This window comes from Rhodnius prolixus, unplaced genomic scaffold (genome assembly GCF_049639745.1).
Source record: "Rhodnius prolixus isolate KJV_2025 unplaced genomic scaffold, Rpr scaffold_2, whole genome shotgun sequence".
Taxonomy (NCBI): Eukaryota; Metazoa; Arthropoda; class Insecta; order Hemiptera; family Reduviidae; genus Rhodnius; species Rhodnius prolixus.
The window spans coordinates 45,526,715-45,543,015 of NW_027411592.1; the positions used below are offsets into that span (position 1 = coordinate 45,526,715).

A 16,301-nucleotide genomic window follows, 5' to 3' on the forward strand; every position below is an offset into this window, starting at 1 on the left:
TCTCTTCCTAGGAGCCACTTACAGCTCACTGTCCGGTGATGGACAGTGTTGACTGTACGTAACGAGAGAACACTGTCCGGAGGCCGACAGTGCACTGAAAAAAGCTAGGGGCGCCATTAACCTTACATGTTGACGCGCCTTAAATATTAAAAAAAAAAAATAATTATCTGCTTAATAGCAGACAGTATTTCTTAGCAAGGCTATTTATTCTAAAGAAATACTTTTAGTCAAGGAATTCTCTTCTCAGTAGAGGAAAAGATAAAACCGTTCATTTTTCATAAATGGCCCTTAAAAAGGAATCAATGAGTCCTATCTCCTTAAAATACTTAAGTATGTTCTGGCAAAGATACTTCGCTTACGTGCCAACAGAGGACATATCGTCTATCGGAAGTACCACCTTGTTGAAATAAGTTTTCAATTTTCTAAGTTTTTCACCAAAAAATAAAAATAACTCGAATGGCTTTCTTTGAGACGTAGAAGGGAGCGTTAACTATTGCTCTTAGAATTTTAGACTGTAAGGTTTGAAGGCGGTTGATGTTCAATTTTTTTGGCGCTTCCGTAGAGTTGTATTTCTTAGGTCCATATTGTGGCAAATAGAGCGGTATATAGTTTTCTTTTGTTCGTCAGGGTCAGTTTAGAACGTTTGTCGAGTAGTCTTTTTAAAGTTTTGAATCTCAGGTTGAAGTCAATTCGTCTGAGCTTTCCATGTTAGTCGTTTGTCAAGATCTAGTCCGAGATATCGTACTTGGTTAGTAATTGGTGTAGAAGTGTTGTGGAAGGAGAGAGGAGGGAAAGTTTTCTTCCTAGAGTAAATACTATGTTTTTTAGATTTCAGTTCATTTATTTTGATTCTCCACTTTTGCAGCCAAGTCTCCAGAATATTTTGGTGTGATTGGAGTGATTATTTTATATCTAAAAATAAACTTTAAATGAAATATACAAAATCAATCATGATTTGCAAATATAGCAGAGCTAGGATTGATTAAAGGGAGAGGAGAATTAGCAATGGAGTATAATTTGTTTGTAAAACAGTCTGCTAGGGGATGGGGTTGTAATTTGATGTCTGATATTAATTTTCAGAAAACGTTGGCAATAAAAAATTGAATTAAAACGGAAGTGGCATGGGGCCGCGCGTTTGGCCATGTGGCTTTACTTATTTCCAAGTTAATGAGAAAGCAATTGATATGCGGGCAATGTTCTCTCGTCGCCGTCTTCTTCTAGTTGTAATTAGTCCTGGCTGTTAGGTGGTAGGGGGCAGAGGAGGCTGTGTAGGAGGTTGGGAGGCAGCACTAGCAACAACCGTTTACACTTCTGCTAGTAGGGTAATAAACTAGAAACGCTGCTGGAGGTGTAACAAGTTGTGAACTTGCTGTACACTGGTAGGAGGAGGCATCTAACTTACCAGCACAGTACTCTGGCAGAACACACTCTCAAGGCTTCTTGCTCCACTAAAACCAGGCTTACAGTCTTTCTTATCGTAATATTATCGTATCGAATCTCCCTTTATTTCCCACTGATTCCCAAAGTGTAACTTGCATGCACTTCTTATCTTAAAACTGTCGTATTGAAAAAAAAGTACCACCTTATTTCAAGGAATGCTTTAGAAGATAATTACAATTCCATTAAACCTTTGAATCAATAAAAAACAACTCCAAAATATTAAAATTAATTTGATAGAAAATAAAAAAATTTCTGATAACTTGGAAACAAATATTGTATCATCACTTCCCCGATTCACGAGGTCTCTTGGCCATTGTTGGACATAGCTCTACGTTCACCCTTTGTTCTCAAATAGCTCTGAATAAGTTACAATTTGTTGTACAAAGGGAAGGGATTAGCTATGAGGTTAGCATACTGGACTCCCACGCGGAGGTCCCGGGTTCAAATCCAGCTGCTGACCCTTAGATTTTCTCTTCCTAGGAGCTTCTTACAGCTCACTGTCCGGTGATGGACAGTGTTGTCTGTAACGAGAGGACACTGTCCGGAGCACTGAAAAAAGCTTCGGGCGCCAGTAACCTTAGATGTTGAAGCGCCTTAAATCATCATTAAAACAAAAAATTGTTGTCCAAATTTGCCTTTATGAACTAATTTTGAGGTTATTAAAGAAAATTTCATGCTAGCTATTAAACAAGTATTCCTTGTTCTCAACCAATTATTATTATAAAGTTAAGAAATTTAATAATTTAAGAAATATTAATTATTTTATTACCACTTTTTCATATCTCTCGTAAGATAAAAATAAGTATAATTGGAAATATTTTGGATTTTGAGTACAAACCGAAATAAACTTTTGAGTGTCCTTTGAGCACAAAAAAGAAGAAGTTTTTACAAATTAGGTTTGCCTGTCAGAAACGTGTACAAAAATAACTAAAAAAAACAAAAAAAACGCAAAATCGAGAGCGTTTAATTTTATGTTTCTATTCTAATATAGGTTTTACTAAATTCGAAATGCGGATTTTCCCGATTTCCAACATTTGTATTCTATTATAGCTAGAATTTATATGAATGAAAATATAAAAATTTAAAAGTTTCATGGAAAAAAACCAGCGCGATAAGCCATTTTTGGGAATTTTCAGTCTCGATTTTTGTTTTAATTAAGAGCGCTAATCAAGAAATTACTTCTTCCGGTGTTTACACTCAATTTGAATGTAGTGGGTTTCTTTTTTAGCCACGATTCCTCTGCATCAATAATTATAATTCTCTGCCATTATGTTAAAAAGTGTTTAAAATAGCTCAAATTTTCTTCATTTTACTTAATTTTTATTTACTTGTTCTTTTAATGCTGTGCAATTTTACTTTCATTAAGTCTGTCATCAGGTAGTTTTGAATTAATTTTTATATTTATAACAATTTTTGCCAAGATAATATCATTAAGCAAAAGTAAAAAAAAAAACGATCCTACTCTTTCGAGCCGACTTAGCCACCTAATTATGAACCCGATATATTGTTAAAAGTTCCTTTTTTCACGCCCCATCATCTCGAATAATGACGTACACAACTATATTGTAGTAAATTCTAACTAAATTATTTCTATATCCAAACTCCTAATGAATATCTATTTTGGGACTTGTGACCTTTTGCATTCGTATTACAAGTGTTAATTGGAAGGTTTTTAGTTGTAACTCGCTTTCAATTATGTTTCAAAGTTTTAATTAATTTATATATTCCTATGGTTCGTATAACAGCTACTAGAATAATACATTATATAATATATTTTTGTATAAATGGAATACAGCTGAGGGAGCTGCTTTTATAAAACCTAAAGCCACTGCGACTTAAATTACCAATTGTGGCTCAGTTTAATGTCAGGCGTTCAGAGTTTGTTGAAATAATATAATTTGATATAACAAAAATTTAAGTAAATAAAACTAAGATATCTTGGGTAATTTAAAGGTCAGTCCCACTGGATATTTTTTGATACTTTTCTAATGGTTTGGTGCCAAGTAATATTTGTCTTCGGGCAAACTCTTTTGACGCGTGCAAATATAAAATTCTATTTAAAAACTTTGGCGTTAACACTCCATAGGACTTTTGATTACGGCTATAATTACAAATATAATCATCAAATTGAATCATCTTATTTTGAATTTTATTTCGTTATCTAAGGTATAGATTCACTTCAGGTATTTTAAATGTGTTATTACTAAGGAACGGATTTTTATGTATTTAAAAATGCCAAATATTTAATTAAAATATGCATTTATTTTCGTCAATTATGTGGAAAATATGTGATTTTCTTAAAATATTTTCTGGAATATTTAAGTAAATGGACATTTTTTTTAATGAAAATTGAATTTTTTTTGGGGGGGCAAGTTATAATTATTTATACAAGAAAAGAACATTTTTACAATTTATAGTAATTTATTAGGAACAAAATAATTTGTCTTTACAAGTTATAATGATTTATACAACAAAGAACATTTTTACTATTTATAAAAAGATGTGTTAAATTTTCAATTTTGAAAACTTCACTCTTCGAAATTGTTTGCAACCACATGAAATTTCAAATGTTGGAACGTAAAGTGACGACGATCTGGGTGTAAGATGGATTTGTAACGACTAAAATCCTTTGAAATGAGGATTTTTAAGTTTGTGGAAAGGGATATCTGCTCTAACCAAAGCCCGACACAGATCTGTACTCAGTGTAGACTTACTTGATGATGGAGATGTAAGGAAGGCTTGATAGGACGTCCTCTCTTTCTTTCTGTTTTTATTCTCTATGTGCGATCCGGTGGCAATATGTTGAGAGCAAGAAACGCGCTTGTCACAAGCTATGCAGTACAAAATGACTCCATCACTTCGAAAAAGTTCTGCTGGAAACTCGCGAAGATAATTAGCAACCAGTTGTTTGTTTGAGGCCGATGTTCGTGGCATTTCACCCAAAAAAGAATACACTAAGTGACCGAACGAAATGAATTGGACACTTCAACGAACGAGCTGAAAGAACAGACAACGTCAGACAACTTCAAAGAACTAACAAGTGCCCGTCACTGTTTAGCAGCATTCTGTGTAAATTACAATAACCATTGTACCCACTGTGATTTACAGCCCTACAGTCTGTGGTTCACAGTTCCTGTCAACCACCTCCCAATTATGAAAATATGCCCAAAATGAAAAATATGTACATATTTTGATTAAATATGTAGAAATATTTATTTATTTTAATCAAATATGTACAAATATGCGATAACAATCAAATATGTGGAAATATGTGAAATAAAAGTAGACTCAAACGGCTTAAAAAGTGTCAGTATGAGTGAACTTCTAGTTGAAAAACGTCTGTAAATTGCCTAGAAAAAAATATGTAAATACATACGAATCCGTTCCCTAGTTATTACATAATCTTAAAAATTTAAGTTACATATTAACTGCCCCATGAAACTCTAAAATCTAATTTATGTAATTACAGTCGACTCTCGATAAATCGAAATCCAAGGGGCTACAAGAAAAATTCGAATTATCGAGACTTCGAATTATCAAGAAGGGGAAAAAAAATTCGAATTATTAAGAGTTTTTATTATGTATATATGTATATTGAAAATACGTATGATCTTACACAAGTTTTAGACATATATAGCCTCAAGTAAAAAAGTAAAAATAATGAAAACGACAAAAAAATTACATATGGTATTAACATTTAATAAATAATAACATATCTATGTTATGTAGGTACCTAATTAAAAAAATGAAGAACAGTTTTTTGTTTAAATGTGGCTTGACTTAGTCAAGTGACTTAGAATTGTAGAAAGCGTTGATGGTGGAATATTGAAAGTTTTGGCGATATCTTTTTTTTTCGAACCACTTTTCACGGCCGCGATAATTTTTTCTTTTGTGGGACACAGTAAGGGAGACGTACTTCCCATCTTGACAAACTAAGAAAGAGAATTGGAAAGTTAAACTGGGCTGAAAGGAGGGAAACATTACGCAGGAAATGGACAATAAGCGGAAAATGAGAAGTAAACATTACTAGGGAAAATTCGAATTATAAAGTGGGGAAGCGGCCTCGTTTGAATTATAGAGCGTTCTCACCCCCTGTTGTTAAGTAACGGATTTCGAGTTATCGAGCGTATCTAAATACACAGAATTTTTTCGATTTACCGAAGTTAGCAGCTGTAGAAATTGAATTATCGAAAAATTCGAATTATTGAGGTTCGAATTATCGAGAGTCGACTGTAGCAGGCGCCATATAAAGTTAAGGTAGGGTTTGAACCGTTAAAAGAGAATGCAAAACTGAATTTCTGTTGTACTGGAATTGATTTTTTCGGTAAACCCAATAGCGAAGCAGTTTTTAAAGCTTTATCCTAGCTTGCTATCCCCAGCGATGGTCCAAAACGCTAGTACAACAGCATACAATCTGATTTCTATGCATGGAATGGTTTTTTTACAAATCATCGTTTATCACATCGTTTATCGTTAGTACAAACAAAGAAGAACTCAGCTGTACTGAACGTAGTGTCATTATTTGTTCGCTGTGCTTGCAATATTAAAGAAAATGGCACGCCATATTTTGCACTTTGTTAGACCATATTTAATTAGTTTAAAATATTAACACTGTTACATTAATTCATAATAATCGCGCATCTCCTGTGTTTGGTGCCTACAGCTTGAAAGCAAAATATTCCTATTTTAGGTTATTTACATCTTTGCTTGAATTGCATTACCTTTTTATTCATGGCTATTGCTGCAGTTAGTGAGGCTAAGCGTTATGCCCGTGTTGTTTAATGTATATTAATAAATCTGATGTTAAAACTGAGATGAGTTTCTAATGTTACTGACTCCCAAATTCTAACTTACAAATTTTTCTATCAGTGAGTTGACAAGGGTAGTTTGAGAAGGTTGCATAAGTGCAGTTAAATTTTCTTCCTTACACTGTTAAACCAGTCTCTAAAAATTGCATGAATATGGTTGATAAAATAGAAGTAAACCTTTCATTTCATATAAATGTGAATTAATCACTAATCATCTAATTCTGCAAATAAAAGTTAGTTAAATCTTCGCAAGCATGTTTATTGCATCCCTGACCAGATCTAGACTTTCATACTACAGTGTAAGCAAGTCTAGAGAGCTAGATAGTAACATAGTTGAAGTCAAATTCTCTCCACCAACCTGATTTATGGTGAATATTGATGTAATTGATGAAAGTACGATCAGTGATACAATAAGAACGCGAGCTAGAAAGATAAAATCAATTATCCATCACTGAGAACCTAACCTTATTTTCAACACAATTTAAATTTGTTTTTAATTCATATTTTAGCCTGAAAAGTGGAGAAGTGGTAAATGTGGTGGAAATGTAGCAGCAATAATCCGAAACTTAAATTAGTTATCCAGATTTGAGAAATAAAAAGTGTAATTAAAAAGTAGATATTTGGTCGATAGATTGGATACAGTAACCAAGGTCATAACTAGAAAGACAATTGATTCGGCTCCTAGACAATCCTCAATTTAGCGCAATATTTTTACTATTACTACCACTAACATTGTGTGAATGGATTGAATGAGGGTAATGCAATCACGTTGGCAGATTGCATCATTAATATGTGCTTATCGTAGTCATCATTTTCGAACGTCATTTCCTTTATTGCCTTTTTATTTATTCCGCTTTTTTAATTGACCACATTTCCAGTCATTACAGCCAAGCTCTACGAATGAGATAAGCCACCAGGGTGGCTCTTTTTATAACCCGGGCTAATTTCTTTATTCCAAATCATCACCGCAATGGAATAAATTGTTTCATTTCTTTTAATTTTTTAAACTATATTCTCTCTTTTTTCTGAGCATTCTCACAGCTGATGCAAAACTAAGGTGCTTCTTGAATCTATTATCAGTTTTGACTTTGGGGTTTTAAGAGTACAATAAACGCCTGATTTTCAGGCTAGGTAATAACGTCCAAAGAACCAAATTACGAGGGTTGGCTGAAAAGTAATGCACACATGCTTGCCGAGCGCGAACGAAGAGCTTCAAAAAGCGCGCGAGGTGGCATTTGGAAGTCACATTTCCCCTTATTACGTATGTGCAGTTTGAACTCGCTGCGTTCAGCCAGCGTATTTTTAGACGCCGAAGTATGGACACGTGTACTGGTGCTATGTCACTGCGAGTTAAACAGAGTGCTGTTATCGACTTTCTTTTGAATATTGTGACAGGGGACGAATCATGGGTCCATCAATACGACCCAGAAGAGAGAAGGCAGAGCACTGAATATCGACATGCGTTTTCTGCTCGGCCGAAAAAGTTCAACACACAACCGTTCGCGAAAAAATTCTTCTGACTGTGTTTTGGGAAGCCTCATCAAGTTTATGTGACCAATTTTCTGAAACCAGGGGCAACGGTAAATTCTTCTCGGTACGTACAGACTCTAAGAAACCTCCGACGACGAGTTTGTCGTGTTAGAGACAGCTTAGACAGGTTAGAGACCAATAATCTTGTAACACGACAACACTCGTCCTCACACCTCGCGCGAAACTGCAGAGGCTCTAAAAAAACTGAAGTTTAAACCAATTCCACACCCTCCTTATTCCCCGGATCTTGCCCCCCCGCGATTTTTATTTGATTCCTCTACTCAAGAGATACCTCAAGGGTAATCACTACTCCTCAGATGATGAGGAGAATGCAGCTGTCAATTCCTGGATTCAAGAAAAGTCAAAAGAATTCTTCAGAGACGGAATGAAAAAACGTGTTTCACTTTGGAAGAAATGTATTAGCGTTAATGGTGACTACATTGAAAAGTAATACATAATTGTGAAGCTTAAGAATTGTACTTGAATACACTTTTTGTCCGAACTTGATTACACTTTTTCCCCCCTCTCCTAGCATGTGTGCATTACTTTTAAGCCAACCTTTGTAGTTGTCACGGACAGCAGCAGAAGCTACTGTTAATATTTTCTTCCAACAAATTAAAGCTACACGCGGGATTCGAACTGGGGATATCCCATTTATAATGCCTCGCTTCTTAACCACTAAATAGTTACCCAGCTGTTGGATTATTTAATTTATTAAATGAGAAATTTACGTGAAATAGGTTATGCTATCCGCTATCCCCCATGACATCTGATCGGTAATTGGACGTTTCTCCCGTTTGAAATAATAAGCATTACTTTACTGCTCCTTTTTTGTTTTTAAAATATAAATTTGCTTTTGGGTGGGAATTGGAAGTACCCACTCTAGAACCCTGAATAAATTCTACTTTATAGGTTCTAAACACCCAATAAATCCAACATCTAGTGCCTTTTTTAACCTTAATCTTCTTGCTCCGTCTTGAGAGGGTATACAACTCAATTTCACGAGGCCGTTAGAAAGCTTATGATCATCGTTTAGCTTTATTTTAAAACGCGCTTCAGTGTTAAGTACCCATAAAATAGGTAATTATTTATGTTAATGGATCTTTTTATTTCCTAATATTGCTCTAAGGACGTACTCTGAACTAATCAAATTTATTAAGTTTTTTCCCCTAAAGTTCGATTTATATTGATTTTTTTTAAAAAATAGGTCTCTTATCTACACAATACTTTCGCTTTATAAAATTGTCAACTAATTGATCGATTTTCTAGTTAAAAGAAATACTTTGATTGGAATGTGATTCCCAGTGTTTAAGTATGTTTTATAAAATTGAATCTTTTGAGTCATTATCTACGAGATTTTTTTTTCTGATTCAGCGGGCAAGCCTCAAAAAATACATTGAAACAGAACTCAGAAAATTTGAACGTTCGACTCTTTTTCCAAAGTTCATAATCTTATTATTGATTGTTTTACTTTATATTAGTTGGTTATTTTGACGAGAATAGAAAAATGAACTTGGGTTCTTCTTTAAAAGCTTTTGCTTACTCTAATATTCATAACTTCTTATCTGTATGATTCAGCAGTTTCAGATATTAGTGATAGTTCAGTCACATTAAAGAAACGCTGACTGATTTTAACATATGCTTGTCCTGTCTAGATTACAGCTAGCAAAACACTGACGAAAAGGCTGTAGACTATCAAAAATAATGCACTATGAATCTACGATACACTGACCGCCCAATGGTTTAATAGGAACTCAGAAATAGACTGAGAACTGGACATTCAAGGCCATTTAAACTCACAAGACCAAACTAACGGACAAAGTTCTTCATTCATCCTTTACACACTGCCATCAACATCTCATTACCACCTACCTTGGCGAGCCTTAAGAAGACTGAAACCAATACTGTGCCAAGATCTGTGAAGAAATGAACTCTATTTGGAATATGTTTCAGTATTTGTAAAGCCCTTTATGAGCTGGCCCGCATTTACGAGGGTCGTTTGAAAAGTCCGTGCAAAAATAAAAACTACTTAATTTTTTGGGGTAAACCTTTTTTATTTTTCAACATAGTCTCCTTTTAGGCCTTTACACTTCGTCCAACGCTGCTCTAGTTTGTTGATCGCTTCCGAATAATAGGATTTGTCCAAGTCTGAAAAATAGCCATTCGTTTCTGCAATCACCTCCTCGTTTGAATAAAATCTTTTTCCCGCCAGCCATTTCTTCATATTGGGGAACAAATAGTAGTCCGAGGGAGCCAAGTCTGGAGAATAGGGGGGATGTGAAACGAGTTGGAATCCTATTTCCATTAATTTTGCGACCACAACAGCTGAGGTATGAGCTGGTGCGTTGTCGTGATGGAAAAGGACTTTTTTGTGGGCCAATCGTGGGCGTTTTTCTTGCAGCTCGGTTTTCAAACGGTCCAATAACGATGAATAATATGCACCTGTAATAGTTTTACCCTTTTCCAGATAGTCGATGAGGATTATTCCTTGCGAATCCCAAAAGACATAAGCCATAATCTTTCCGGCCGAAGGAACGGTCTTCGCCTTTTTTGGCGCAGATTCCCCCTTGGTAACCCATTGTTTAGATTGTTCTTTGGTCTCAGGAGTGTAGTGATGTATCCATGTTTCATCCACAGTGACGAAACGACGCTTAAAGTCCTGCGGATTCTTCTGGAACAGCTGCAAACCGTCCTTGCAACACTTCACACGATTTCGTTTTTCGTCAAGCGTGAGGTTATTAGCGCTCGGAGCTTATTCCAGTGCACTGCCGGCCTCCGGACAGTGTTCTCTCGTTACAGACAACACTGTCCATCACCGGACAGTGAGCTGTAAGAAGCTCCTAGGAAGAGAAAATCTAAGGGTTAGCAGCTGGATTCGAACCCGGGACCTCCGCGTGGGAATCGAGTACGCTAACCACATAGCTAATCCCTCCCCTTGTTGTTTTATTACAGTAAACCCAAGCAAGGTAATTTTAATTTAATATTGATTCCCTTTATAAACTCATTTTCTTGTAAGTTTACTTCTAATTAATTTGGTCATCATTCAATGCCTAACTTGTAAGTAATATTTTTAAGGGTACCATTAAATCACAATCAACTTTATGTGAAAATAGTTTGTAGACACATTCTAATGAATTTAATCGAAAAGCTTGTTTTAATTAATAAACAAGCGGTAAAATACTCGAACCATTTTTGTTAAAATTAATATTTAATCCTAAATTATCAGAGATTAATTGATAATCTTGTGTTTGTTTCAGGTAAGTTGCAGTTCCTGTCCATGAGATTACTGTAAGTTACAGATGTTCACATATTCTAATTAATTTGCTTAACGGAATGATGAGATAAACAGAATCCTGTAAGTTATAGTCGTAACCGATGTGATCCTTAGACGGTTTATCTGAGCTAGGCACAAATTAGGTCTTCGTTATTGAATTCCCATGAAAGGTAGACTTACTTGACTAGACAGCCGAGGTATTATCTCTGCCATACCGGAAGGAGCGTGTGAAAAGAATATTCATAACGAATACAATTACTTCTTCTCCTTTATTAATACTATAAAATCTTTTCTCGGATAGATATACTCAATGAATTACCTAATCATAAGAATCTGTCAACGGAAATTAAATTTTTGTTTTGTGTCTTATTTTTATGTAAATGCAGTAGGTGTTATTATTACTCTTTTATTTATTTATTTTTTTTAATTTTCAGTAGAAAGTAGTTAGTTATAAGAAATAATAAAAGGAAGGATGTGGAAACGGAAGTTCTAGCATTGCCTTGCTGGTAGTTAACATACAATAGGAGTCGAGATACGTAGTTAGCTGTGTGGGTGTAATTCAACGCATAATTTGTTTTTATGCGTTTGTGTCAGTTTTTTAAACACTTTAGACAGTAATATTTATCTTTAATTATTTTTCTAATATAAAGTGCTGAATATTGAAAAAAAAGAAGTATTGTTGAGTGGCTAGTTTTGCTTGATACTAACAGTTTCTTTTGAATTTTATTGTTATTTGGTGTTTCCCAAATACTACCTGAAGACTGCTTATTTCAGCATGGACTGCAGAGAGACGTCAAATCTATGATTTTTTTTTTTTTGCGTTTATTTTGCTACAATCAGCTCGTTAACAGTGATAACAGAGTAACGAATGAAGCAAACGAGTGGAGAAGTTACCTAGTGGTAATACTCCAAAACATTAGACTATTAGTTGCTCTCTTCACTTGAGAGGAGATCACGAGCCCATTGTCTTTTAAGGCGTCTTGTCAGGTTGTCAGCAAGAGTTCTTGAAGAAAGATTGTGAGCTAGAGGATTTATATGAAATTGCAGGTTGAAGTGGAGTGCACAAGAAGCTAAAGCGACTTGTGTGATAAAAGGAATGTTAAGGTCAGTGTGTATAGCCAGGTTGGAGACATAAAATGAAGCGTTTGCAATAGTTCGAAGTATTTTAGATTGCAGAGACTGAGATTGGAGCGTTTGGTTGAACCCCACAGCTCTATTCCATACGCCTAGATGGGTTTCAAAATAGTAGTATAAATCAGTCTTTTGTTGTCTAGAGACGGTTTAGATCTATAGATCTAAGAGTCTTTTAAGTTGTCGATAGCGTCTGTTTAGTTCTGTTCTTTCAAGTCTAGTGTGGGGGTAAATCTATGATTTAAAATAAAATTTTAAGAATCTATATAAATTGTTACTAAAAACGATGTACTGCTTTGAGCAGGCTTGTAAAATAGGGTTTATATCGTTAAGGAAAGCAGAAGTACAAACCATTTCTAAAACAAAAGTTTCAGGGTATTTAGACACCTAGTTGCAGCCAAATTCAATGAGCTCAGAAATAACTCAACCATTACAAATTGGACTATCCGAATTAACATCTCAAGGGATTCTGCATTATATAGTAGTACGCACCAAACAGTTTTATTTTTATTTTTTATTTTTGGATTTTACTAACTAGAAGACTAATTCACTTTGGCATTCCGCCTGGCTGCGCAAGCTACAAATTATCTAGAGTTTCATAAACTTTTAGTGGCTTGTGAAACTAACAGAAGGTTGAATAAAGCTAATAAAGCAAACGCTTTGTTTTCTACACAAAGTGATTCCCTTGAAAGTTTACCTTTTTGGTTCCCAAATATTGAAGTAGTTTTTTATTATTCATGCGCATGATCATTTTGCTGTTTGCATTTATGGTGTTCTAGAATTTGTGTAGATTTGGAAGGCAAGTAGCGATTATTTTAGACTTGGGGATAAGATAAATCTAAAGGGAAAATTAAATTGTAAACAGCAGTAAACTGTATTAAATATCTGAGCTTCTCACCACCAATTATATTATATCATATTCAAGTGTGCATGCAGTTAGAAATAAAAAGATCCAAAAATTTCACTTGATAGGAGTTCACATCCGGTGTTTGTTTTCTTTCTAATTAAATATTAGTTTCCAATAAGTTTAGATTACACTAGCGAGGACACTCGCTGCTACAAGGCTACAGTCTTGGGTTTTCAAGGCTGGTAGCTGATAATAGGAACATCAGGGGATTGGCGTGGGCGGAAAGGCTGGAAGATTTGAAACAGAGTAGAGATCGTCAGTGATTTGCAGGAGATAGTCGGATTGGCTCGGCTGGATGCTACAGGAATTCGATAAAAACAGTTCCATTGCTCAGCTCTGTAAGTTCAGATCGGTAGGTTATTACTGTGTGAATAAGTCGTTTGTTTTTTTAGTGATAGTTCGTAGTAATTTCTTATTAATATCATAGGTTCCTCTTGGCATGATATTCAAAGGAAACTTCGAATTTTAGAAAATTATTGCTCTGAAAATGGTCTAAAAGTTAATAAGGAAAAAACCGTAATCGTACCTTTTAAAAAAAGTGTAAAATTAGCAAATGTTAAAAAACTCTATTTCGAAGGTTCACCAGTAAATACCAGTAAGACATTTACGTATTTAGGGATCCCTTTCTCGTCATCCGGTAAATTTGCTCGTTCTGCAACGCACTTTGTCTCTAAAAGTTCCCTTTCTGTCCCTCTTGTTCTAAATATTCTCAGCTCGGTAAAGAGTGACACTTGGCAGTCCAAGACTCACTTGTTCGATTGCTTGGTCGCAAGTGTTTTAATGTATGGCGCCGAGGTCTGGGCCGCACCATATGCAGAGCTAGTCGAACGGGCACAAATAAAATTTCTGAAATCTCTTTTACATCTCCCGCGATCAACACCTGATTTCTACGTTCGTTTAGAGACTGGAAGAGTTCATCTCAAATTAAGAATTTTTAAATATTTATTAGGATGGTGGCTCAAACTTCTATTGATGCCGAATGATCGACTTCCGAAAATTTGTTACTGTAAAATGTTGGAACTCCAAGATAATCGAAAGATCCCCTTCAATTGGTGCCATGAACTTAGGTTATATTTACTTGAAATAGGAGCTGATGATATATGGAAATCTCAAGATCCCAACCTCCTATCCTCTTATCTCCCCAACCTATTAGAATCTTTTAAAAATAACCTTATCTGTAAAGACGTAACCAAGGCGGTCACATCACCATATAATCCAGTTTTTCGAAATATCAGCACTTTAGGACTTGGAGAATCTTATTTCTTTTTTCATTGCCATATAAACAAATTAAGGGTAGCCAGCCAATTGAGGTTATTTGGAAACAAGTACTGCAGAATCTTCCTTGATAAGGTTTCACATAGATTTAATCCTGACCAACCATGCAACTTATGCGCATATGAATGTGATAATTTAGAACACTTCCTTTTAACATGCCCTATGTTGAATTGCTTTAGACAAATGTATCTTTCCAACCATATATTTTACCCCATGGACGATAATACAATGCTAAATTTATTGACAATAGAGTCTTATAGCAAATTGAATAACATCTTTTTTTACGTTCTTAAATCTTTAAAGCTAAAACATTTTATGCAAAATCAGTAGTAGTTTTATTTTAATTGATTTATTTTATACACTCTCTCGCTATTTCTATTTTTATTTTTACTTTTTATTTTATTTTATTTTTTAATTTTGTTTCTTTTTCTCTTTTCTTTAGGTAAAATGATATTATCTCCACCATTTACATATTTACTCTTCTTGGTCAACAATAAGTGTCAGTTTATTTTTGTAATTACTTTTTAATATTATTATTATTTATATTATTTCAATTTATTTTGTAAATTTCTTTCTTTAGTACTTTGTAAATCGACTCAACCCTTGCTGTAAGAAAATCATAAAGGAATAAAAAGATTGATTGATTGATTGAATTTCGTATTAATGTTATTTTAGTTTGTAGCGTCATGCCTTGTCTTGCAAGTCTGAACGGAGGTTAACACGGTAGTAGATTATCATTAGGCCGATTTTACTCTACGTCTGCTCCACCAGGGGCCTGATTTGTAGTAGCAACATCAAGAAACTCCAGGACAGCACAGAACAAATTTTTTAGACTCTCCTCGACGAACTAGTCATTGACTCACTCCACGAGACTGCATCAAATATCCCCGTACACTCCTATATCCAACATGGTCTGCTGTAAGTCCTTTCCACTCTAGACTGTCACCCTAACCCACTCTGCCGCGACATAGCCTTCTCCAGATCCTTCTATTCCCTACAGACACAAAAGACTAAAACACATACTTCTCTTTCTACACTAGCTGCAGGTTTTTCCTTCCTTTTTCGCTGCATTCTTATCCTTCATCTTAACTTAGCAGTTGTTAAGAAGGATACTATGTTTTGTTCATTGACACTTCGTATATTTTTTTATTTACTTACTTATTTATTTTTATACATATTTATATTATAATAAAGATCTATTCTATTTCTACGATAGTAGATTTTAGATTGAAATTAAAGTTGCTGAAAAACAGGTGTGATAATGAGCTAGAGTTCAATCTGTGGGTTCGTTAAACCCAAGTAGTTGAACCCAAATCATTTATCTATCTCTGCAGGACCTAATGTATTGTATATTGAGCGAGTGTTTGAGGAGTCAATGTGTTTTTCGTGTTAGTCTGGGATATCTATAGGGTCTCGAAAATCTCAGTATGAAGAGGCTAGTCTACATCCTTATATTGGACTACATTGAATAGTATTATATAGTAATAACCAGAGCTGTAATAACTGTAATGTTCAACTGGCCAATAATAATTGGACGATTGATGGACATTGAACATATAATAACGATATAAAACGTAGTATAAAATTGTGCAGAATTGTGGAAGGGATTCTGGATTAGATCTATTGGCATTTTTACGGAATCAATACAGACTTGATCAGATCTTTCTCTATTACCGTATAGCCTCTATTTTTAGAGGAGTAGAGAGCCGTCAAATAAGACAAGCGTCTTAATTGCCACACTCAGACCAGGGAGTGTCTAACATTTACCCTCTCCTCAGTTACATTTTCGCGTTAATTTTTTATTTTACACTTTAGTAAGTGTTAAAGAAAATTGCTTGCGTTAGTATGGCTACCGTTTTCCTATACCTCTAATGGCTACTTATCTAGACTTAGGGCGAGAATGCTTCTCATGATGGCCTACAGCTTCTAGCATTTT

General features: G+C 34.8%; 1 protein-coding gene across 9 annotated transcripts in view; it reads left to right on the plus strand.

The window, feature by feature from the left end:
- The window catches only part of Ddr (discoidin domain-containing receptor 2), a 671,237-nt gene that overhangs the window by 104,695 nt on the left and 550,241 nt on the right, over positions 1–16,301 (plus strand). The window contains exon 2 of one of the 9 annotated variants that reach the window (XM_074119473.1): positions 11,036–11,066. The exons of the other annotated variants lie outside the window; for them this stretch is intronic. The gene's annotated coding sequence lies outside the window, so the exon portion shown is untranslated. The remainder of the gene's footprint in view (positions 1–11,035; positions 11,067–16,301) is intronic. 9 annotated transcript variants of the gene reach the window in all.